The sequence below is a fragment of the Grammomys surdaster genome, unplaced genomic scaffold, assembly GCF_004785775.1.
Source record: "Grammomys surdaster isolate TR1022 unplaced genomic scaffold, NIH_TR_1.0 125974, whole genome shotgun sequence".
In the NCBI taxonomy this organism is placed as follows: domain Eukaryota; kingdom Metazoa; phylum Chordata; class Mammalia; order Rodentia; family Muridae; genus Grammomys; species Grammomys surdaster.
In genome coordinates this window covers 1,429,951-1,454,324 of record NW_021620791.1, presented here as the reverse complement: position 1 = coordinate 1,454,324, position 24,374 = coordinate 1,429,951, and the positions used below count along the sequence as shown (strand labels likewise).

At 47.3% G+C, this 24,374-nt stretch overlaps 1 protein-coding gene and 1 pseudogene across 5 annotated transcripts in view; one reads left to right on the top strand and one right to left on the bottom strand.

The window, feature by feature from the left end:
- Mtss1 (MTSS I-BAR domain containing 1) overlaps positions 1-24,374 on the top strand; it is a 140,779-nt gene that overhangs the window by 58,820 nt on the left and 57,585 nt on the right. The window lies entirely within an intron of this gene.
- Positions 12,124-12,804, bottom strand: LOC114609534 (annotated as a pseudogene).

Genomic DNA, 24,374 nt, shown 5'->3' with positions numbered 1-24,374 from the left:
TGTAGGGAGGTTAGGGGTGGTGATAAGTACCTTTAATTAAATAACCAGGAACCTGAGGCAAGAGGACTACTTTAAGAAGTTCAAGACCAACCAAGCCAGCCAGGTTGCCAGCAGACAAAAGGAGTGTGGGGAGAAAGTGGGGTTACCCTCTCGACTTTGATGGTAGCATGGCCCAGGCAGGTGACTGATTCTGGGCTGATGGTGTAAGGGTGCCATGGGGTTCCTTAACTCACTGTTTCCCATGTGGCTCTCAGAGGCCATTAGCACAGAGAAAAGAGACTTGGAAGGGCTTATCAAGCCTAGGGCCATGGGATTTCCCTCCACTCCAGAGCATTTGTGGCTTTGACTTTACGTAGATCTTTGCCTCTGTGGAGCGCAGGACTGGAGGCCGTGGATGTCACTGTCAGCAAGGTTAAGCAGGCGACTGAAGTAGAAGCTTACCTCATGCTAATCTTCAAGGAGAGACTTTCTGGCCTCTCTGAGTGGATCCTTTTCTAAAGAGACATTTGTGCAGGCTTTGGATGCGCCGGGAGTATAGGCTGCCTGTTTTGTGGCAGCATATCCCTGAGGCAGAGGGGGGTGGAGGTGGGGGGTGTGTGGCATCCCAGGTTCTGCCATCTTTGTGTTATTGTGTAGCGGGGGAGCAGCTAGCCCTTGGCTTCTTAAATGAAATGGATTAGGAATAGCTTGTGGTTATACATCTCGGTCACTCGAACCACTAGAAGTTGCCTGAGCATTCTGGTATCCATGTTGAAAAGCTGTCTGTGCCCCTTCTCTTAAAACCCCGTATTTAAACACACAGCAGCTTTAATATGCTGTGGGGGGCAGTGGTTCCGAAGTGTGAGAGTGTGTTCAAATAAGGTAGGTACATCTTATACGTGTATACATCATGTTGACCTCACCCCCTTTCCCAAATTCAACATGGTTTGCAAACTTAACGCCCCTGGAATACTATAACAGCCCCAAGAAGCTATATATGGGTCCATCACCCTACCAACCCCTTGACTTTCCCACTCAGGAGGAGACTGTAGATAGGCCCAGGAGGGAGCCTTCTCCTTTCTGCCTACTTAATAGGAGAAGAAATTTAATAGATGAAAATGAAGGTGACTGCCTGTTTCTCGCACTGTGTAAAAGCTTAGCCCACTCATTCAGCCGACCTTCCTTGAGTATCTACTGTGCTGACACAGGCATAAAGATGAATGAACAGAGCTTCCACTCACAGATTGCAAAGTCTGAGAGTGAGGTCAGAGGTCAGCAGCGGTGTGCAGCAAAGCACACCAGGTTCAGATACATGGTAAGTAGAGTGTGACCAGCTCCCCGCTGCGTAGGCTCTGGTGGGTTTGGTAAGCAGGGAAGACCTTTATTAGTCACTGCTGAGTCTACTCTCAAAGGCTTATGTGTAGGGACCATTTGGGCCAGGAGTGTAGCCTAGCTATCTGTCATTGAGGCCGAGGGCCTGATCTGTGGTTCTGTTAGCAGTGCCTACCTACCCTGGCTTTTCAAGGACCACACTTCTTCACATTCTAGTCCATCCAGTTCCTAGTCATGCTTTCCTGCCAGGTTAACCTGAGCCAGTGGTAGCTTCTGTTTCTAAGAGCAAGTGGGAGACACGGATCATGAAGCTTGCCTTTTGTCTAGATCAGTGATTCTTAACCTGTGGGTCATGACCCCTGCATGGGTCATATGACCCTTTTGCAGGAGTTACGGATGAAATATCCTGAATATCAGAAATTTACGTCACATACAACTCATAATAGTAACAAAATTACAGTTATGAAGTAGCAATGGAAATAATTTTATGGCTGGGGTCACCACAACATCTGGCATGAGGAACTGTAGTAAAGGATCGCAGAGTTAGGAAGCTTGAAAACCACTAGTCTGGATGCTGGGACTATTGGGTTGAGCAGGCACGGACTGTTTGCAAGAATCCATCTGTTTATAGGAAGAGAAAGTCCCGGAAGGAAATGAATGTAATTTCTGTGGCGTTTCTGGATAGCGGGTTTTATGGCCACTGGTTTCTCGGGCTTCTTACTTTTCCAAATAACTCTTGTATATTTTAGAAAGTGATATTCTTTCTGTTGTCATTTTGAGACTTAAATAGTTTGGTAAATTTCCCTTACTGAACCCCTTAAGGATGAAAGTTCTCAGATGTTAACTCTTTAGTGGCCAGGCACTTCCCGATGCCCTCTAGCATCTTGCTGCCTGCTGGGTATGGGCTGTACTATTTACTGGATAGTCTCTTTGTCTCTGTAGATTGAAGACAACCTCAGGTCTGGAGGACTGAGAATGATCCAAATATGAGGAGGGAGTGTGTGTGTGTGTGTGTGCGCGCGCGCGCGTGCGCACCCACGTGTCTCTGTCTGTGTATACACTGTGACTTCAGTCAGTGCCTCTCCCTCAGTGCTGTTGCTTCAGAGAGGAGACAACATCAGAAAGGAGAACTCAGCCCATCACAGGAGATACCCAGCAGAAAGGAGGGATGGGAAAGTGGGAGGGAGATCTCTCTGCCGAGTGAGTACAGAGCCATCCCACATTCAGAATTGTAGAACATCCATCTCGTAGGCTTTTTTGTACTTGCTTCGTAGAGTTATTGTGGCTGTGTTGATTCCTTCACTAAGCCAGAGACTCAAATTTAGCACAGGATGGGAGGAGAGTGGGAGGAAGAGTTTAACTACAACCCAACAACTTCCTTTTCAGTTGGAGTCGTGGGTGAGTGATCTGTGCTATTGTGGGTGAAGGCTTGGCGGATGCACTGCTTTGATTTTGTTTTTACTCGGTCCAAGTGTGTGTGTGTGTGTGTGTGTGTGTGTGTGTGTGTACACGTGCTTATCTGCGTACATACCTTTTTCAATACCCAAATAAATATACATTATACCATGTGTCAGTGATTCCCTGTCCCCTGTCTCTTGGGTTAAAATGCTGCCTTTTCTGGGCTCCTGTTTCTGTGGCCCAGCTGATGATTCAGTCAGATGATTGAAATCTAACTCTAGACTGCACAGGGTGCCCTCCCCACAGCTGGGCTCAGAATCGGAGAAGGCCTTCTGTGCATGTGTGTATTGTCTCGAAGCCCGAAGGGGACAGCTGTATGACACCCTCCGGCTGCCATGATTTGGGGTGGTGCCTTGGAATGTGTTCAGACAGAGTTCCACAGAGACCTCTCCTGGTATCAGGCTCTTTGGATTCCATGGAAAGTGAATCACAAGGTCACTTTAAGGCGTCGGACAGAAAGAGGGATTTTGCTTACAATTGGGTATGAATGTCTTTATTCCTGACTAGCTGTTCCGTGTGGCCTCCTTATTTCATTATGTTTAGGACAGCTCTCCTGGCCTGAAGTTGACTTTGTTGCTTGTCATACTGATGACTGTTTCTTTCGGTAATGTCTTATGTTACCAAGATTGGAATAGAACGGCCCAGGTAGAGAAAGGGAATCCAGGATGAAGGGGAGGCTGCAGACAATAAACCTAATCTAGACTCTTTCCTCACGAGATTCCTGTGGAATTTAACCAGGAGAGCTGGTGCAGTTGACATAGAGGAGCTGCTGGCCTGGGTAAGCGCGATGGTAGCTATGAGTCCTTAATCACTTTAGAAATGAGCCAAATGACACCCTGTGACTTTGGGTAGCTTTTCTGGAATAATCCTGTTGCAATCTAAGTACTTCATTTTATTTAAAGGGCAAGCCTCCAGATGCTGTGGAACAAGGCACGTGCACATGCACACACATACCATTCACGAGGTACGAACCATGGAAATCAGCAGACAGTGATGAGGGTAGTCTTCAGTGCTCACAGGAAGACTCTGAACTCTCTGCAGGACCTGAGCTCTTTGTTATCAGCATAGTTTGTACTATTTAGCTGTTATTATTTTAACTACTGTTGATGTTGGAAAGAGCTGTTGTAAATGGGCAGAAAGGCAATATGGGGAATTGCTCATGGGGGTTCCCCTTAGTAGGTTATTAGTATCATGCTTATTAACAGAATTCCAGGGGCTTGGTTCACACTCCTTTGAAATAGTGCAAAGATGCTGTGTTGGTTTAAGGTGCAGTAATAAAAAAGACCATTTCTCAAAGTTCTAGAAGCTTCAAGTCCAAGAAGCAGCTACCAGGAGGTAGCTGGTGAGAGCCCCTGATGTTGGCTTTGATGGGTGCTCACATGGCGGAGAGAGAGATCTTCTTTCTCATGACTTTCCTTGCACAGACTCTTCTATAGCGCTCAAGGACTGTAACTTTGGAAGTTAGAATTTCAACTTGTGATGATTAGTGATAATTAATACAGACTCAGAGTTGGTCAAAGTGTGGAGAGTAAGTGTCTGTCAAGTTCCCAGCTACAAGTCATCTACATTACACACACCCCTTCTTCCCAGGGCCCAGGGAACATCATGGAAGAGGGACGGAAAGATGGTAATAGCTGGAGGTTGGAGACAACTGAGACAAGTAGTATCTGATGAGTGTGTGTCGGAGCCGTGACAAGATTGCTACCTGCACAAGAACAAGCCACTCAACCTTCCAGCATGGATGGGGAGGGACTCACAAGCCACTTCCTTAGCCAAGGAGCTAAGGACAGTTGATGGTGACCATTTTCTCTAGGGGTGTGGTCTCTGAGAGGTTGTCCCCAGGATGCTGAATGGTTCCACCCGTGAGCCGCTGGGCAGCAGTGATTGAACTCCGGGGCTTAGGTGGGGAACTGGGGAGGGATTGGGGAAGGGGGTTGAGGGTGGTGGTAGATGTGGTTAAAATATGTTGCATGTTTGTATGACATGCTCAAAGAATAAATCATGTTTTTTAAAAAGGAAAAATTGATCAGGTGGTGGTGGTGCCTGCCTTTAATCCCAGTACTTGGGAAGACGAGGCTGGGGGAATCTCTATGAGTTTGAGGATAGCCTGGTCTACAAAGGGAGTTCCAGGACAGCCAAGGCTACACAGAGAAAGCCAAAAAAGAAAAAGAAAAGAAAGGGAAAGAAAGAAAAGAAAAGGAAAGAAAGAAAGAAAGAAAGAAAGAAAGAAAGAAGGAAAGGAAGAAAGAAAGAAAGAAAGAAAAAGCTGATCTGGCAGCCTCATACCCTGTGAAGAGAGGTCAGCATGAACTCAGGAAGGAGCTTCGTGGACCCGCCCATGCAGTGGGTATCCTCGTGATGGGTATGCCGGGAGCCTGGGTGCTCTTCAGCCTGGCCTGCCTCCTGGGTCTTTGTTCTGTACTCTGTCCCCCCTCAGCGCAGGAGAAAACAATTTCAGTCACACTGAGTCCAACTGTGACTCAGCAACGGATCCTTCTCCTCAGTGTTGCCGCCACCGCCTTTAACAGCATTGTGCTGCCGAGAGGAAGGACAAATGTCTGTTCTCGTTTTTTGTGGCTTTGGTGTTTCAAACTTGATTATGGAAAGTTTTAAACACACACACACACACACACACACACACACACAGAAGGGGATAACTGCAGTGAACCCGTTAGTTTCAGTAACTCCTGCCGTTTGTTGTCCTGATTTTCAGACATGTTGCAGTATTTTCAAGCACCGTGTAGACCTCTGTTACTAACCATACATTCAAACCCAGCTAAGGGAGGCATGAAGCTCACCGACCCAGAAGGGCTGCCCTTCATGTCCAGTTGGCTGTCACAGCAGAGTTGGCATAGTACCTTACCTCTAGTGCTATTATGAAGCACTCAGGGCCCCATAACTTATTGAAAACGTAAGTTTTATTAAGCTCACAGTTTTCTGGAAGTCAAGTTCCATTCAGCTCTAGTGAGATCTTGGCAGGTGATATATCATGACAGGAGCCTGCCCTCATGTGGGGACATGTCATGTTCTCCCCTGTGGGGAGCTTGTTCTCATGAGGTCTGGGTGAGTGCCACCTTAATCCTAACCTTTTTGAGGGGCAGTATGTCCCACGGGGTCTACCTGTAAAGGACCCAATACCTCTCACATTGCCATGCTAAGGACCAGGCATCCAAGGCACACCTCACACATTTGCTTATATGTAACACACGCATGCACACACGTGCACACACATGCACACATGGGCACAGACACACACACACACAGACGCACGCACAAATGTGCACACATATACACAGACAGACACATACACATGCATGCACACGCGCACACATACACACACACACACACACACACGGTGGGGAGGGGAAGGGGAGGAGGAGAGGAAAAGAGATGCTAACATTCACAGAGACTCTCCCTCCGGGGTCTTCTCAGAGACGGACCATAGGACACTTCCTCCCAGGCTCTTCTGGAGTTGAGACTTGAGAACTCTGTTAGCGGCTGGGCAGGTTGGTTGACACAGCTCGTCACTCTCATGTGGGGTTGCAGAAAGACGTTTCCATGAGCATCTGCTCACGCGACCAGCGCTGGATTGTAAGCAACCCTAGAAGCTGGAGTTCTGTGGTAGGAGAGGCCCTTCCCAGCTGCCAGGACGCCTGGCTGCTCCTGGTAGCCGTCAAGGGGAGCAGTTAGTCAGCTGAGCCTGTGGCACCCTTTAGTTCCCTGTTGTGACTGTGGAGTGTTGATGACCTTGCATGGGCTGTGAACCCTGTGATGAAGGAGAGCAGGCGTTCTCAGGCAAAGCTTTGTAGGATGAGCAGTGCATCTTCTCCTGGGCATTGGAGATACATGGCCCTAAGTGTCTGGACCAGCTGAATCCGTTTTGCGTTTCGAGCAGTCAGTTCTTTTTAGTACTTACCTTGATACCTGCAACAACTCAGAATACAAGTGGTCCAGGTAAGGCCATGAGCTGTGAGGTCACATGGGAGTTCAGTTGCACTGTTGGCAGATAACGTATGCAGGGAAGAGAAGAACTTCAGTCGCTTAGGGAAGATTTGCTGAAGCTCTCTCAGTGGGACCGCCCTTCTTGGAAGTGTTTTTGGTGACTGTAACTGATGACAGGCCACTGTCCAGTTTTGAAAGCCTCAGAAGGTCACAGTTTTCAAATGTGTCCACTGGGAATGAAGGGGTCATTACTCCTTCAAGGCTTCTGAAGTTGAGAAATTACACTAATTTGTACTTTGTTCCCTACAAAGATGCTTCGAGCACTTTGTTTGTTTTATTGGGCTATTCCTCCTGTCCCTGGTAGAGCCAGGGAGAGACATATTCCATTGAGTAGGGGAGGCTATGCCGAACTCTGCCGGATCTCAGAGACAGCCGCTGTCCACAGTAGTCCATGACATCTGTTTTGATCTTGATAGTGGTGATCTGTTGATAGATGGTATCTTGTGTGGAAGATACCAACTTCGTAGGGAGGAACCATACGCTTTGTGGGAGTTTCCAGTCACGGCATGGAAGGCACTGCCCAGCTCTGTAGCCATGACTCTTTACAGTTCAAAACATGCCTGCTCTCAGTTAACATCTGTCTTCCAGTGGAAAAGACAGGAGGCGCCACAGACTAAACAAATGAAGTCACAGCATTAGTAAATCTTAACGCTGGTTTCACACTGACATGCCCATACTGGGCATGGATTGGATTTGGTGAATTATATTGCTAAAATGATTTCCTTTTTAAAAAAATATTAAGTTAATATAATAGGATCTTTCGTTATTGAAAAAATGATTTTCATATATTTTGATCATATTTTACCCCTCTCCAACCCCACCTCCTTCCCAGATTCTATTTTATTTTATTTTATTTTATTTTATTTTATTTTATTTTATTTTATTTTTAAGGCAGGCTCTTAATGTGTGGCTCTGGTTGACCTGGGACTTACTATGTAGAACAGGCTACCCTCAAACTCACCGGAATTCACCTGCCTTTGCCTCCTGAGTTCTGGTAAAGGCTTTGTCTTCCATTGCTTTTATTATTATTGTATTTTCCTGCCCACAAGTAACATGGCTTACACTGGCTTGCCAACGCCAACATTGTGTTTCTTCTGATACACTGTTAATGCACAGAAGGCCTTCCTCCAGGAGCTGGAAAGGATGGAGATGGTCACTGAATCCGCTCTACTCATGAAAGAGTTAATGATGTGTGCCGAGGAAGAGGGAGCCCCTGTGTTGTTTGAAAGGGGTGAATCTAGGCAGAAAATGTCACCAGGGGTAGGTGGGCTGTGGAGTAGGTTTTGAAGCTGGAGGAGCGAATCCCCTTGAAGGACAGAGAAAGGGATGGCATTGGATGGGTGGATGCTGACTGGCTTCTCTGTTTCTGAGGGAGTCTGGGAGTCTGTGGGAGGGGTACAGAAGGAAGGCCTTCTCATGGGAACTAGGTGGCAGGCAGCTCTGGTGTCACACAAGCCACTATGTCCCCCGGGGGCGGGGGGTGACGACTTGCTCCTTTCCTATCTTAGGGATCCTTTTTGAGGAAGGGGCAGCTTTCCTGCAGATTGTCCGTCCGTCTGTCCGTTGTCCGGCCTGTGTGACCAGCAGGAACCCTTGTTGCTGAGTTGGCTGTTTTTCTTCCCAGAACACTTATCTATCATCTGCTTGTGGTTTGGGGGAAGGACTTTCTGTATTCTAGAATGGTCCACTGCCTTTATTTAGATGACAAGACTCTAGGGAAATGCTTTAAATATCACACATTCCCAGTTATAGAAATCTATGCCCGAGTGGCCACATGGACCGTACTTGGCGGCTGGAGGAAGGGAGAGCGGGCTGACACAGTCTCCGAATGTAAAAGAATGACTCTCGGAGCCGGGAGCAACAGCCCTGTTCTCCCTCCAGGTCTCCACATGTGACCGCCGTCAGTTTGCTCCGGCTTATTATCAGCTGAAGCCAGATGTCCTTTAGAAAAAGGCCGTTACTAGCCGAGGCCTCCACGCTGACATCCTAGGAGCTGGCCTCTCTTAGGTCATAACTGTAGAAAGTGCTGTACTCTGTATTTGTGAATTGACTGAATGGGCGAGAGGCATAAAGGTGGCCCAGCGACTGAATGTAAGTCAGGTAGATTTGATTCACAAACGGCAGAAGCCAACACTTAATGAGCAGCCTCTGCTCGAAACCCAGCACTGTTCTAAGCCCTTGAGCTCTGTTAACTCATGTAGGCTTCATTACAGTCCTGTGATGGTGGTGGTGGTGGTGGTGGTGGTGATGATGGTTTTGGTGGTGATGGTGGTTTTGGTGGTGATGATGATGGTGATCACAGTCACCGTCAAGAGCTCCTAGGTGGAAGAGTTGATGTTTGAGTCCAGGTTTATGCAGAGTTGACTTGAACCGTATTAGCTATGGAGAACCCACTGACCCCTGGGGCTAGCTCTCGCTGCATGGTCGTGCCTCCCTTTTGAGCTTCAGTTTCATTTCCCGTGGAAAGGGCACCAAGCCCTGCCCTGCCTACCTTGAGATTTGCTTGGCAAGATCAGTTGCCTGGGAAAACTCCTCAAGACTTTGGTTTGCAAATGTCAGGGAAGGCAGGGAAGGGAGGGAGGACCAGGGAGGAGGGGAGGAGGCGTGGCTGCCAGGGCTAGTCTATCAGGATAGGTAACTGACTCACGTCAAGATGGCAAAGAAAGCTCATGAGCCTGGCTTAAGGTAGGTATCGTCACAGAGAGGACAGAGTACAAAGAAAATTTACCTTTCATCTCTCTCCTCCCCTTCCCTCACACTAGACAAAGTGGTGTCTGTCTATATGTCTGTCTGTGTTCCGTGTATCTGTGTGTCTGTCTCTGTATTTATATCTGTAGCTATAGACAGAGCACTGTGAACTCATTCTATAGCCCAGGCAGGCCTCAGAACTCCCTGTTTTGGTCTAGACACTGAATTCTGCGGTTTGGACCGTTTAACCTGGGCCAAGGGTCCTTCTCCTCTCGAGCTCTTGAGCCCACCACTGCTGAGTTTGTATACGCCCCACTATGTCCACAGCACAACGGTGCGGGGCAAGATGCACAGCCTGTCAGATAGACCTCGTCCTGTTTCCCTAGTCAGACGTTTTCTCAGAAAATTGGCATAAGGGGTTGTCACAAGCACCGAGGATGGTCTTAAGTCCTTGTGTGTTTACGGGAATCAGGAATGGGCAACTTAAATCTCTGCATCCTCTTGGAAATTGTCTACTGAGTACTTATTGGTTCAAACAGGTCCTCACAGTGTAGCACTAGGCTGCCTGGCATTTGCTATGACAAGGCTAGCCTGGAAATCACAGAGATCTATCTGCCTATCACCGTACCCATCCAGTTTCCTTCTTTATACATGTAGTGTGTGTGTGTGTCTGTGTGTCTGTGTGTGTCTGTGTGTGTATCAGTGAACAAAAAAATCATAAGAGTTTTCTCTTTCTACCTTTAGTTCTGGGATTCAAACTTGGGTCACCAGGTTCACACAGCAAGCACCTGTTTTTGATGAGTCGCACCCCACTGGCCTTGTCTACCAATTTGTTTCTAGTTAGTTCATAGCATTCAGACATCAAAGTTTGGCCCTGGAGGGTCATTTTGTGGCTTGAAGTTCACCCATTAAAATTAAGGTCCCATCTGCCCCCAGCCCCACCTCCTGTTCAAGGGACCTGAGGTAGGTAAATATTTAGACATTGATGCTATTTAGCCAAATAGTAATCTTCAGTGTCATTTCCCTTTCCCCTTTCACTTAATGAAGAAGATTAATTATGTTTCTATGATGCTAAATTAAGACTTGAGGAAGTCGGGCGGTCCAGAACGTTAGTGGCTAACCTATTGGGATCTAGAGCCTCCAGTGGAATGAAGGTGGTGTGAGCAAATTAACTGCAACTCGTTCCTCAATAAGCTAGCTTTCTGCTGGGGTCGGGTGGGGTGAGAATGGAGGGGGGCTACTCCTCTCTAGCTGCCAGCTGATTTCAGAGACTTTGGGGACACCTAGAAGCTTTCTTCTGAGGCCAAGATGAAAGAAGATCGAGATATGGTTGCCAGGGAAACGAAAATGCTACTGGATCCCGCGTGCTGTTCCGGCATTTACATGTGGTTTGAGGTTTGGGCAGCCTTTTTAATGCAAATGTTGGGACGTGAAAATGAGCAATGCTCTTTTGTGCTAGGTCTTGAGGAAATGGCTGTGGGCTTCAGTAAGGCCAGCCAGCTGCAGGCCTAGGGGACATCTTCTGTCCTCCTTTTGTGTGTGGCAGAGTTCTTGGAGGTGGACTGGAGAGCATCTGTCACTTCCCTGTCTGCATCCCTGCTTCATGCTCATCCCACAAGCACTGTCTCTGTCGCACTGGAGAGTGAGCCCAGGGCTTCACACACGCCAGGCTGTGCCTGAGGCCCCCCCCATTTCTCCTTTTGAAACAGGACCTTGCTAAGTTGCCTTGAACTTGATCTGAGCCCAGGTTGGTCTTGAGCTTGCTTTTCCTTTTGCCTCAGCCTTTCCTGTAGCTGAAATTAAAAGCCTGCCCCACTGGGTCTAGCCATACTTGTCATTTGCAACCTTTTCTCAGGTTTCAAAGTTAAACAGATTCGGCATTACAAATTCCCAAGACACACAACAATTACTCATGTGTTGTTTAAAAGAAACAGTTCACTTCCCTGCAGTTTCACTATCTGGAAGTACCAGCCATGACTTGGATTTCCCCCTGTATTTATATACAGACACAGACAATTTAGCTGTGTGATTCGTACTATTTTAAGAATATTGATAGACACCTGAACCCCACAGTTAAGGGTAAAAACTGCAGCTTTTATGTTTTTAGGGTTTTTGTTTTTGCTTTTTTTGTTTTTGAAACATGACTATGTAAAAGTTGGCCAGGTTGGCCTTGAACTCACAGCCTTCCTGCCTCAGCCTCTAGAGAGGTGCAGTTTTAATTGATTGTGCTGTGAATCGTTTTCTGTAGCTGCAGAAACCTTGGCCTTCACGGATGTGATGATTGCTCTCCCGCTCTTGGCTATTGCTTCTTTCTAGGGCACAGTATTATCACTGGTTACATTCTCGTGCCTGCTTGCGTCCCTTGTCCCTTAGCTCCTGACAGAGTAAATTCATTCCTCAGGTGGCATTTATGTAGGAGACAGCACTTTAAGGGCTGAGCTCTGGTTTTTCCCAAGAAAGGTCTGGCCAGGCACCCTCCTACCAAGAGGAGGAAGTGTCTCATTAACACTAGGTGTTAAGCTCTTTTTTTCCTCTCTGCCATTTTTATAACTCAAAGATATGTTCCCCTGCCGCCCCCTCCCCCAGAAGACTGAAAAGAGCAGCTACCGTGGTGGAAGAGTTGTCGTATGTAGGATGTATAAATGTGTTTTTTCTTTTTTTTTTAGAATAAACCAATTTATTGTTTTTAACTCAATCACAATACAGTTAAGTTCAAGGAGGCCAAACATTTGCCCAGTAACCAACACTACAAGCCTCAGTAAACATCTATAGTTAAAACTCTTTCAGGGCCATTCCGAAGCAATGGAGCTGTTAGAATAAGGTCCACACTTATACTACAGAACCAATTTTACATTTCTTCAGCTTGAACTTCTTGGTTAGATTAGACCGTTTGCAATCCTGCACTGCCGCAGCACCTCCTTGAAGCCCTCACAGAGCTTGACATCACTCTGGTTCTGGGCACACTCCAGGAACTGCTTGATCTCGAGAGAGCAAGGTCCAAAGGACTGCTGGCTCTGCGGCTGGGCTCCCTGAGGCTCCTGATAAGTGATGTCAGACTTTGCAGGCTCAGCATTACCACCTCCACTCAAGCCTCCAGTGATGGCATGACCTAAGGTGTGCCGCACTGCAGAGCCCACAGCCACCCCAGCTGTGGTGGTAGCCATCTGGGCCATCAGGTCTGGCTGCGGGGGTGGGGGGTGCAGCAGCAGGTGAGCCAACTGCAGATGGTGCAGCTGCTGCTGGAGGCTGAGCTGCAGGTGCTCTTCTGGGAGCAGGCCTCATCTGAGGGGCCAGGCTAGCCCGAGGAGTCACCCAGGAAGTGCGGCTTCGGCTTCCACGCAGCATCGTAATTGCTTGTAGCCTCCGCAATCAGAGACGACAAACTGCCAATAAATGTGTTAAATATCTTTAGTCCTCACAAGTGTCTGAAACTGGATCCTGTGCTCCCATTTCCCAGATGAAGAAAACAGATGCTTTGAGGAAGCTCATGATTGACTGTTTTCACACATTTTAAAAAGAAAACTCAAGCCCCCAGTGTTGGAGCTAAGCCTTGGAGGGTCACTAGTTTAAGGCCAGCCTTGGCTACCTAGGCCAACCCAGTCTTCGTGTCTCTATGTCTTAAACAAACAAACAAACAAACAAACAAACAAACAAATCAGGATAGAAATGAGGCTTTCTTAAGTGATGCATGGTTTCTAATGGTCAGAGCCGGAGGGTTTGTCGCCAGCCGACAGCTTAACCATTTGAAGGTTGGTTAGACTGAAGGTGGATTTTTTGGGGGATATATGGGAATTCCAATCAAACTGGGCTGTCTGGCTCCTCTGGTAAAAAGATAGCTTCTGTTTGTGGAGTATCATCCGCTCCTTGAGACCTGGGTGTGAGACCTGGGTGCGTCTTCTTAGCGCCTCTCAGCTTTTGTAATCAGGAATGTATAGAGTAAGCGGTGTCTGCAGAACCTGCCAGCAGGAAGCACAGCACAGAAGTGCCCGGCTCAGGGCTTGCTTTCCTTCCAGCCTGCCCAGCCCCATCGCATCCACACGGGCATTCATTGTGCACCTCAGTTCAACACATGCGGTTGCCAGCATGGATGGTTTTCCTCTTACCGCTCTGTGACTTGGCTTATTGAAAACTGAAGGTAAAGATTTTATCTTCCTGCTGGATTTAGTTCCCAGTTTTCTGTGTGTCTTAAGAAGAAAGAATCCATACTTGGATCTTCAATTGCAGGGACCACAGGAAGGAGGAGGGGGAAGGATTCCCTGCCAAGGAGCCAGGGACTGATGCTTGCTAAGTTCTCTCTGCCTGTCTCCCTTCTTTTTTTCTTCACTTTGGTCTCTCTGGGCTCCTTGGCAAAACTAGAGTTCATTCATCTTTGCAAGAAGAAAATGTAGTAAGGATACAGATTCTTGACTCATTTTTGGAGGCCATTTGAGCCAAATAAGTTACTTGACTGAAGTACATTTCTGCTACATCACTTGTCTTTCTGTCTATCTAAAAAAAAAATCCATCCGTCCATCCAGACCTAGCAAACATGCAGAAAGCTCAGAAAATGAATGTGACTCCATGATATTCTAAGCATGAGCTAAGCATGAGTCCAGGAGGGGAAGGTGTGGCTAATGTCTCAGCAAAATGGTAAACGCTGGGGCCTTCAGGAAGCTCTTAAGGCTGTGGGAAAGAGCTCTAAATACATGAGGTATAATATATATATATATATATATATATATATATATATATATAAATAAGTATATATAATATATATATATATATTTCTCAGCTATGCAAAAATGACTTCCTGTCCATTGGATGGGCTCCATGTTTGAAGATCTGGATGTACTTTCCATACATTTTAATCGAATTCTTGGGCTATTTTAACTTAATATTATTGACAAGAGTTGGGCTCTTGGGACTTAAGAGGGCTGTGGTGATTTTGGTCATATTTGTTCTATCTTAGTCCTTTGATCCTGCTTGCTTTAGTACTACTTTGCTCTCTGGTGGGCAGACCTACTGCTTTCCCAGAAAGTTTACAGGTGGAGAGGTAGGAGGAGGGGGAATTGCTTTGAATTGCACTGCTGGAGCTACTGACCAAAGTAACTGCCCCTGTCCGAGAGGTTCACTGGAGCCATAAAGGGGCTGTGATTCTTTGTCCCCATCCTCTGCAAGGTCTGCTCCCACAGGTGAATTCCGGTGCCTACTGGTCAGCTGTAGCCCCTCTCAGCTTGTTGCAGTGCCTGAGCTTCCATGGGTGATTATGTTATATGAAACTTTGCATAAAGTGGTAAGAGGTGGTTGAATGTGAAGAGATGTTTTCTGAAAGCTCAATTACATGGATCATATAGAACCTTGAAAACAACATGCTCTAAAAAGCCAGTTGCTTTAGGTGTGGCCGAAGCTTGGCATCCACAGCTGGGGAGCTGGTGGATCACCACCTGGAGAGATCCTCCCAGAAGGCACAGGAAATTGGCCCTGTGGGGTGTGGTTTCACCCAGAAAGATCTCAGAGCTTAAGCTGGAAGGGAAAGGTCTTGGGCTCTAGTTTACAGGACTTCAAGATGAGTGGTTGTGCTAAGGTAAACAGTTGAAGATTTTAAGTTCAAGTAAATTGTTTGAGGTGCACAGATAACATCTGGAGTCCTTCTGGGTTTGGGTTTAAAATAATCACACAACCGATGGATGGACGATTTTCTGTTGAGCTAGCAGTGAGAAGTCTTAACTCAGCTGCTGAGGGGCTGGCTGGGTGGAGTGGTGACTAAGAATGAGCTAAGAAAGAGGCCCTGCGTGCCCTGGAGCTGCCTGACTCCCAGCTGTAAGGCCCTAGTGAGAGTGAAGTACATCCAGCCATCACCACAGCTCCATTGAGTAAACCAGTATAAACCAGTGTACACAAATAGACTTTAAAACCCCAAATCCAACACAAAACAACCATTATTTGGGCTAAGATGGTTCAGCTGTTAAGAGCACTGACTGCCCTTGCAGGGGATTCTGGTTTAATTTCCAGCACTCACATAGTGGCTAACAATCATCCATAACCAGATTCAGGGGACCCAACACCCCCTTCTAGCCTCTGCATTTGTACAGTCCACAGACGTACATGCACACAAAACTACCCACATGCATTAAATAAAAAAATCTTTAAAAAAAAAATTGAAAATTTACCTTTGCGTGTGTGCCAGGGCACACATTGAGGTGTGGTTGAGGAGACTGGAAGTCAGTCTTAGGTAGTGTTCCCCGGGAATTGTGCGCCTTGTTGTATGGAGGTGTTTCTCTTAGACTTGGGGTTTACTGGATCAGCTAAGCTGACCAGCCAGGGACCCTCCTGGCAGTGCTTGATGACACAAGCTCACACTGCCATGCCAGACTTTTTAACAGATGTGCATGTCGAGGATTGAATTTGGATCCTCATGGTTGTATGGCAAGCACTTTGACATTATCTCCTCAGGACAGGAAGCCCCCTTTTATGTAGTTAGATACCCAGTAAATGCCACTCAGTTGTCATTGCCTTGTTATGTTGGTCTGTCATTACATTGTTTTGTTTTAAGATTTCTTTACTTTATTTATATGAGTACACTGTCTCTGTCTTGAGACACACCGGAAGAGATCATAGGATCCCATGACAGATGGTTGTGAACCACCATGTGGTTGCTGGGAATTGAACTCAGGACCTCTGGAAGAGCAGTCAGTGTTCTTAACCTCTGAGCCATGTCTCCATATCATAGACACCATTAGGTGTTTTCATTTTGGGGCAAGAAACAGCAAAAATGAGTCAATCAGTCAATCAATCAATCAATCAATCAATCAATCAGGTCAGTGGGATGGCTCAGACATTAAAGGTGCTAGCCACCAAGACTGAGGACCTGAGTTAAGTTGCTGAGACACACAATAGGAGAGAACAGACTATGTCTAGATGTTTCCTGACCTTTGTACAGATATGAATGTACTAATAGGTGTACGTGCACATGTGAACACACATGTGTGCATGCACACACAAAATACATTAAGTTAGATTTCCAAGATCGCTCTAAGTGCACAAGTAGACATTAAGATACATAATAGTATACACAGAAGGAATGTAGCAAGTTGATACCGGAGAGTGTCTGACGGCATATGTTCCGAGAGTGCGCCCCAGGAGCCCGTTGACACACGGCTACACTTTCATTAAAGCGCGTGGTCCAAGACCTGCCTGCCTGCCAAGACCCTTTAAACCAAGCTCCTTAGAATTTATACATTAAAATATAGAAGGGCTTTGTGCATGCATGTGTGTGCCCCTCCCCCCGTGTGTTAATGTGTGTGTATATGTGTTTAAAATGTATGTAAATACTTGAGAGTTTACCCTTTTGTTCAATTCAAATTAACCTTCCTGATTAATTAAAATATTTTACCTCATGGGGGCTGACTCCTCTGCATTTCCGAAATGACATTTCCCGTTTGTTTACATTGTAGTGTTAGATTGGAAATGAGTGGTGATGAGGAGAAGCCGGCTGCCTTCCCTCTTGTAGTTCATGGTGGCTTCCAGGTTCTGTAACTCTCCGGTGGCATGGCCGTTGACAGGGATGGACGGTCCTCAGAGGACCCTCAGGTTATTAACTGGGCCGCCTGGAAGAGCTCCGTTGGCTTCACGCTTGGATGGTGGTAATGAGCTCTGTGGCCCTTGCCTGTTCTTTTAGAGCTCCGGGGAACAGGAAGGGGCCAGGAGCTATGAGGGAAGCAGGTGTCTGCAGATCCCATCCCAGCCCCCTCCCAGCACCTCATCTCTTGGCCACTGGACCTGAGGGTGTGGCTCTCCACTGTGGAGGGAGATTGGGAAACAGATGCCTCTTCTGTTTCAGATGTGACTTTTCTCTTTCCAAGCTTAGTTTTTGATGGTTGGGGATCCCTTTGAAGCTGCATTCAGCATTATTAATTCAGAGGTAGGATGTTGGTGGCATTTGTGTGGCTCGTCGAAGCATTTGCCTTCCTTGGTAGAAGAAAGGACTCCTCAACATCCAAGTAGCAAGGCTACAACCTGAAGCATTTTGTCACCAACAAACTGAAATGTTCTTGGTTCTCAATGGGTAGTGACTACCAAACATGTTTATTAGATTTCTGCTAGGGGCTACCCTCTCCAGCTTAAAGGACACCATCGGCAAAGTCATGCTATTCTGATCTGAGAAGATGTGGGGATTGCAGAACCTTATGGAGAGGGAGAGACCCCTACCTGTTTATGGAGCTCTCTTCTAGGCCCCTATTCGCAGGCAGAATGCTTCTGTCTCCCTTAACTGCTAGGCTCCAGCTGCCTTCCTCGTTCACCTCTGGTGAGTGCCTACAAGAACATACCTGTGTTCTCAGGGTTCTCAGGCTCAGCCTCCATCACTCTTCATGTTCCCATGACAACTCTCACGCCTGGGTTTATAGGCTACACAGAACGCAAGAATGGCAAGGGTATATTCATCCCACTTGGTGGGCAAGGCAGGCTGCTAGTCCTGGGGAGCTTATCTCTCCCAGACTCGAGAGACCCCACAGAAGCGTGCTGTCCTGGCTAAGACTCCAGTGTGCCATTAATCTCATCCCTTCCAGGGTGTGGAGGCGACTGGCCACCTGTTTCCCTTGGCAGCTGGGCCAAAGCCAAGGCTTTGCAAGTGATCCACACCCTGCCCGCCTGCATTTCTGCAAGGGTTCACTGTTCTGGTGACAGATGCCAAGCCCACCGCCAGCTGCCCGCATGGTACCCGGTGGTGCTGGGCTTCCTTCCTCCTTCTTCTCAGGGGTCATCCCACCCCAAACCTGGTCAGCTTCCTCACTGACTCCTCGCTCCACATGGGAGATGACTCTGCATGTTCTCTAAGGCCACTGCTGAAGCTTCCCTTGATCCCTACCCCCTTTCTAATCACCAACCCATCTCTCTTTAAATTAACATGTGAGTTCTTTAAAAGATGCTACTGACTTGGCCTGACCTCTCTCTGTTTTGAAGGGGAGGAAACCTCTTTGGAAGAGAGTCAAATACAGCTGGCCCCAGCCCACCGCTTCTTCCTGTCCCTAGGCAGGGGCCAGATTTCCTGGTATTCTAACTCCCAGGGTAGTTGGGACGAAAATCACCAACTCGGAAGGTTAGGAGAACAGCCATAGGTTGAGAGTTAATTCTTCCATCTGCTGTTTCCATGGATGCAGAGGAAGTCCCTGCTTAGTTCCTGTCACACTCTTAACATTCTAAATCATATAGCCCTGAAAAGCAAAGGCTGCGACACCCAGAGAGCTGCTTGCTGTTGGTGTCTGCTAAGGCACGTGCTGACCTTTCGTTCCTGTGTAGAGATTTAAGGCCATTGTGGAAGGTTATGGTGAGGCAAAGAACCCGGTCTCTCAAATTTGTAAAGGAACATTAAGGCAATGTCTGTGGAGGCAAGAGAATCAGGGGTTCAAGGCCACGCTCCCTTATGTAGTGCTTTTGAGGTCAGCCCTGCTGAGGCTCTGCCTGGGCAGCTGGTTCAATTTCCTCAGTGGAATCATGAGGCCACAATGCCCACAGCTAAGGGCCAGGCAGGCTTGTAGGAAAGAAAGCCTTGTTTGTTAGAGTTGTCAGAAAGCTGCTGTTGTGTTCTCTGTGCTTTGAAAATTTTTTGTGGATGAATTCCCTCCACTAATTGCTGTCATTATATTTTCCTAGTGTATAGATAGTCAAAACATGCCTACGAAAGCTTGCTCAGCTGTTCAGAGTGTGAGCTGTACTTTCAGAGGACCTGGGTTCGTTTCCCCTCACAGGTCCTCACACTGGCAGCTTAGATCCATTGGCAACTGTAGTTTCATAGAATCTGACACCCTCCTCTGACCTCTTCAGAGACTGCATACATGTGGTGTGCACATTTGTACCCAGCTGCACACACACACACACAGACTTTTGCCTGGAGCCTGAGTTGGGTGGTAAGCTGCCTTTTTGCCTTAACAGTTTTGAAATGTTAACTAAGTCTTAGAGACCATCTCTGGACTCACCCAGATGCTTGGTGTGGTCTCAGGCCCAGGAAGGACTCCTGAGAAAGATAGCCCTTCTCTCTGTTGTTTAGCAGTCAGTCAGTTAGCAAGATGTTAGCAGCCTAATGAGATTAGAAGTCAGGGTGCCATAAAATAAGGTGGTTCCATGGAGAAGCAGAACTGTTGTATCAGAGACAGAAACAACCAAGGACATTCTTGCTGGCTCTCACAGTGACCAAGGATAAGGCACAAGGTGGCCTCCTTAGCCTCAGTCCACTTGGCCTGGAAATGGGGAGATAACCACTCTAATTAGAATAGATGTCAAGGTTTTCGTTTTCCTGGGTGAGGTGTAGGAAGTGACCCATTCAGGCATGTGGCTGGGCTACCTTAAGCATGACAAGACCCCCCCCCCCACACACACACACATACATATACACATTTTCTGTAAAATGCATGTGACCAAGGCTTGATGGCCAAATGTGGAAGTGCCACCTGAAAAGTGGGTCACTCCAGCAGACTGTGCATGCAGTGTTCACTGCAAAAGTTTATTTTCCCAGCTTGTCTCCAGTTTCCTCCTTATTTGTCTGGTTCTTTTTCTCTGATGAGATGTTCTTTTGTCTTCTTAGTCACAAAGTGAGGTTTCCCCCTGGGAGAAAGGGAGAGGAAGGAGCCATGTATGGGGGAGCGTCAGTAAGGGGACACGCACACCTTGATGCACCAGGCTGTGGGGGAGGCGTTGAGCTTTGACTCCCATAAACATCATTGCAGAAGAGGGGAGAATGGACACCCGGAGGGCACAAAACAAGCCGTTCACTAGGAATCTTTAAAATCAGCTCCTTTCTTTTGAAGTCAGAACCTGGGACAATTTCTCCAACTTTAATGTGCATAAGAATTTCACAAGATTTTGTCAAATTCAGAGCCAGAAAGCCTGGGAGGAGGGGGGTCGGGACACACAGATGGTGTGACTCTGTCTCCTGAATTCTGAGGGTCACACATTTTTAGTTTAGTTTACATTTATTTATTTATTTAAAAAGAAAAGGTTTTTGTTGTTGTTTGTTTTCATTTATAAAAGGCAACAGAAGTAAAAGGGTTTAGGTCAAGAAACTTGAAGGGCTGCTGCTCCACTCATAAAAGAGCCCGGCACCTCTCACCTTGCACTTGTCAGGATGGCAGAGCATCAGTGTGTCCGTGGTAACAGATGAAGTTCTCATTGGTCCATTAATCTATGTGGTGGGATTTTCAAGGACAGAGAAAGGAGGTTGGTGAGAAGAGTTGGTGCTTCTCTCTCGTTTTATAATAAGGTCAGATTTCTCCTTTCTTTGCTACTGGAGCTTCCTGCAGAAATACATTGCTCACTTGTTGTGCTGATGGATTTGCACCATCACAGGCTTGGGTCTGGACCACGGCTTGAAGTGTGAAAGAGATGCTTGCATCGATTACCTTCAGAAGCCGGCTCCACCTACTCCATCAATACAGACATCCCTAGACCTGTTAGGGAATCCCGTCTAGGCCATCTTCAGACATTCAGACAGCATAGACTCAGTATCGACTGATTTTAGAAACTACTTGTTGTGACATAGTTTTGCCTTCTGAAGTGAACTGAATTTTCCTTTCTAGAAATAGGAATTAAACCCAAGTCCTGGATCAACTTGAGTAGCAAAACCATTCCAGGCTGTTCAAGGTCCAGAAAAAGGGGTTGATTATGAAGAGGTGGTGATGGGGTTTCTTAAAACGATAAAATCTGAATGCTGTTATTATTGGGGGTGGGGTGGAGTGGGGAACAGGGTCTCTAGACCAGGCTGGTTTTGAACTCCCTGTGTAGTAGGGGAGGGTAACCTTGAACTTCTGATCCTCTTGTGTCCATCTCCCAAGCACTGGGACTATAGGCATGCACTTCTACACCTGGTTTCATGCCTGGCTGTGCGGTGCTGGAGACTGAAGCCACAGCCCCATGTATGCTAGGCAAGCACTCTACCGACTGAGCTGTATCCCAGCATCTTGAACATTGGTATTAAGGTCCCAGTGATATAGGAACTAATAGGTCAGCAACATAAGCGGTTTTTCTTTTCATATTTTGTATCCATGCTTGGTGGAATAAATGGGAGATGAACCAGAGGTTCACCAAAAGGTTTTGACCATCAACAATAATACGAGGACACTAATAACCAAGTCTAAAAAGCTATCTATCTAGTAGAAGAAATCTACAGTTCAAGGGACTCAGACTCCAGAGATTGCCAGTTTGTAGCAAAATTTTATATTTTACTGGAAGTCTTCTGGGGGCATTTCTGAGTGCATCTTTTCTCCCAGAAGTTAGAGGCTGATGCTGCTAGGTCTGTGAGGGTGGAGGGACTCAGATGTTCTCCTTCTGCAAATGAAGCTGTTAAACTAGGGGAAAAAAGACTTGTTGGTAGTTAATGGATATGACACTAAAAAGCAGGGTCAGAGCACTGGAGAGGCAGCTCAGCTGTCCTGGTAGAGGACTGGGTTCAGTTCCCAGCACGAGAAGCTTAACTCCAGGGTTCAATGCCCTCTGTCCTTTGAGGATACCAGACATACACTCGGTACACATACATACTGGTATGCACATACAAAGACGCATAAAATACGTAAACAAAATCTTAAAGGAAATCAGGAGATTTGCTTATTACCTTTTCCCTTGTTCTGGCTGTTTTTATTAAAAGCAAACAAAAGAAAACAAAACAACCAAAACCACAACCACAGCATGTTCCAGAACTCATTCCCCTGATGGTCTATTAGTTGTAGCGTGAGCTCTGGCCTCATGGCTGGGCCATGGAGGGAGCCATAGCCTCACCACTGTCACCTTTAGAGAGCACGATGAGACAGGGTCCCTGGGGGAAGTTGGCAGAGGACCCATGCTGAAATGGCTCTAGTTGTGGATAGATGAGGTCTTTAATGACAAGAGCCTGGACAGTGGCTTGGGGATAAAGAAAAGCCAAGAAAGACATCTTGGTAGATACACTCAGCATGGAGCTGGTTGACCACAGCTTAAGGTCAGGGTTGCAGTGGGGCTGTCATCCAAGTCTGGGAACATAAAGGAGCAGCAAGGTCAGAGGAAGGGGGATGCCGTGCCAGCAGGACCTGATCTGGCCGGTGCCCCGGTACCAGGGCTTCTACACGCCTGACTAGGTACACGCTCTTCAGGTCTGGCAGAGCCCTGTTATGAAAGCAGCTTGCTATGTTTGCTGATTCTGGAGAGTAAAGGACATCTTGTCAGTGGAGAGACAGCCTGGTCAAGGGAGTAACCTTTGGTCTTAGCTGTCCTCAGGGCACCAAACCAGCCTGGAATCTAGGTCCAGAAGACCTTCCTTGGCTGTCCTGGCAACTCCCTTCTTCCTTAGACTTCAGTTTGGGGTTCATGCACACACACGTGTATTAGAAGCAAGAGTAAGACCTTGGAGCGTGGGCTGAGACCATGGGACGTCGGCTGATGAAATGTTTACACTCTACCCTTAGTCATTATTATTTTTTCTTACTCAACTGTACTTTTGGCTCTAGGCATGGGTTAGGAGCTTAACTTCAGTGCTTCTGCTTAGTTCGGGAACATGTTGGTGGGCAGCTGAGCATTACGACACGCTAAGCCAGTGTTCTAGAACACCCGAGCCAAAGGTCTCCAGGATTATGAAAGAAGTGAGAGGTGGGAATTGGCACTTGGGTTCTGGCTCAGAGTGCTGACAACCACGTCTCCTGCACTACCCCTTCTCTATTGGATGTTGAGCTGGGCATGCATCGCCTTATGTCCTAGAGGAACTAGGAAGGTGGGACCACCTGACGACCTGGGGTGACATGGCAAGTACACTGTGTACTTGCTGGATCTGAGCCCAGAGTGTTCCAAAGCCTGTGTTCTTGGTACAGCACTGGTTCTATTTGTTAAAACTCCACACGGTGGAGATCTGCAGGAGCTTTCTTGCCTCCCTGGAGGCCCCATTTCCCTGACATCATTGTTCTACACCTTCACCCTCTCCTATTTTGAGTTGCTGTGAGGATAAGATGGAGAATGCTAAGGAGAAAACACCAGTGGCCTCTCGTCCTCTCTTCCCTCCCTGCCCTTCCTTCTCCTGCGGGAATTCCAATGCTTTCCCTGTTTCTGCACCAACCTCACCTCAATTTAATCCCCGCGTGGTTGACAGCCGGAGGACTAGCCCAGGCCCAAAGTCATCCCTTGATGACTTTGCCGACAGATGGCTTATTAAGAGGACAGTGGCCCTCATTTAACTGCAGCGCCTCAGGTCAGTTCGAGTGGAGTCTGCAGGGTCCACAGCCATTTTGGAATGAGGGCTCATACAGGCCACTTCTGACAGTGACCTCTCTGGGGAGGTACAAGGTGGCTTCCTGCCCCCAGTTATTATTTCTGGGACAATTATCAATGTGTGTGAGAGGTCTGGAACCTTTTTAAAAGAGGACTCTTATTCCAGGACACAGATGAAGTCCCGAAGGGAGACTCAGACAGCACTGAGTGAGCAGGGCCTGATGCACGCAGCTCGGCCTTCCCATGTCCGTCCTCACTGACTCCCTACCCTGAAGAGTGAGTCAGCAGCCTCTGGGCAGCAGGCTCTGCTTAGGACTGTGTGATGCACGGAACGTGCGTTTAAAAGATCACAACGGAAGTGATGAATACTAATTAATAAGGTGATTTCATATGAGAAGAACTCTTGTTCCTCCGGGGTTCAAGGGAGTCTTTGCTTGTGGTGTCTACGGGAACAAAACAACAACTTGTTTTCTAGTCAGGTGAAGACAGGGCCATGGACTACTGCGTGCCGACTACCTGACCAGTCAGTCTCTTACAAGCCTGGAAGCCACTTATTTGGGGGCGCTCACATGCCTGCACAGTTGGTGGCTTGGGTGGGAGGCATCTGTTAAAGGCAGCCACAGTCAGTGGTCACATCTTAGGCTGCAGTGTCAGGTATCCACAGAGCGCAGTATCCAGCTCTGTAATTTCATAGCTGTGAGCTGTAAATGACTTAA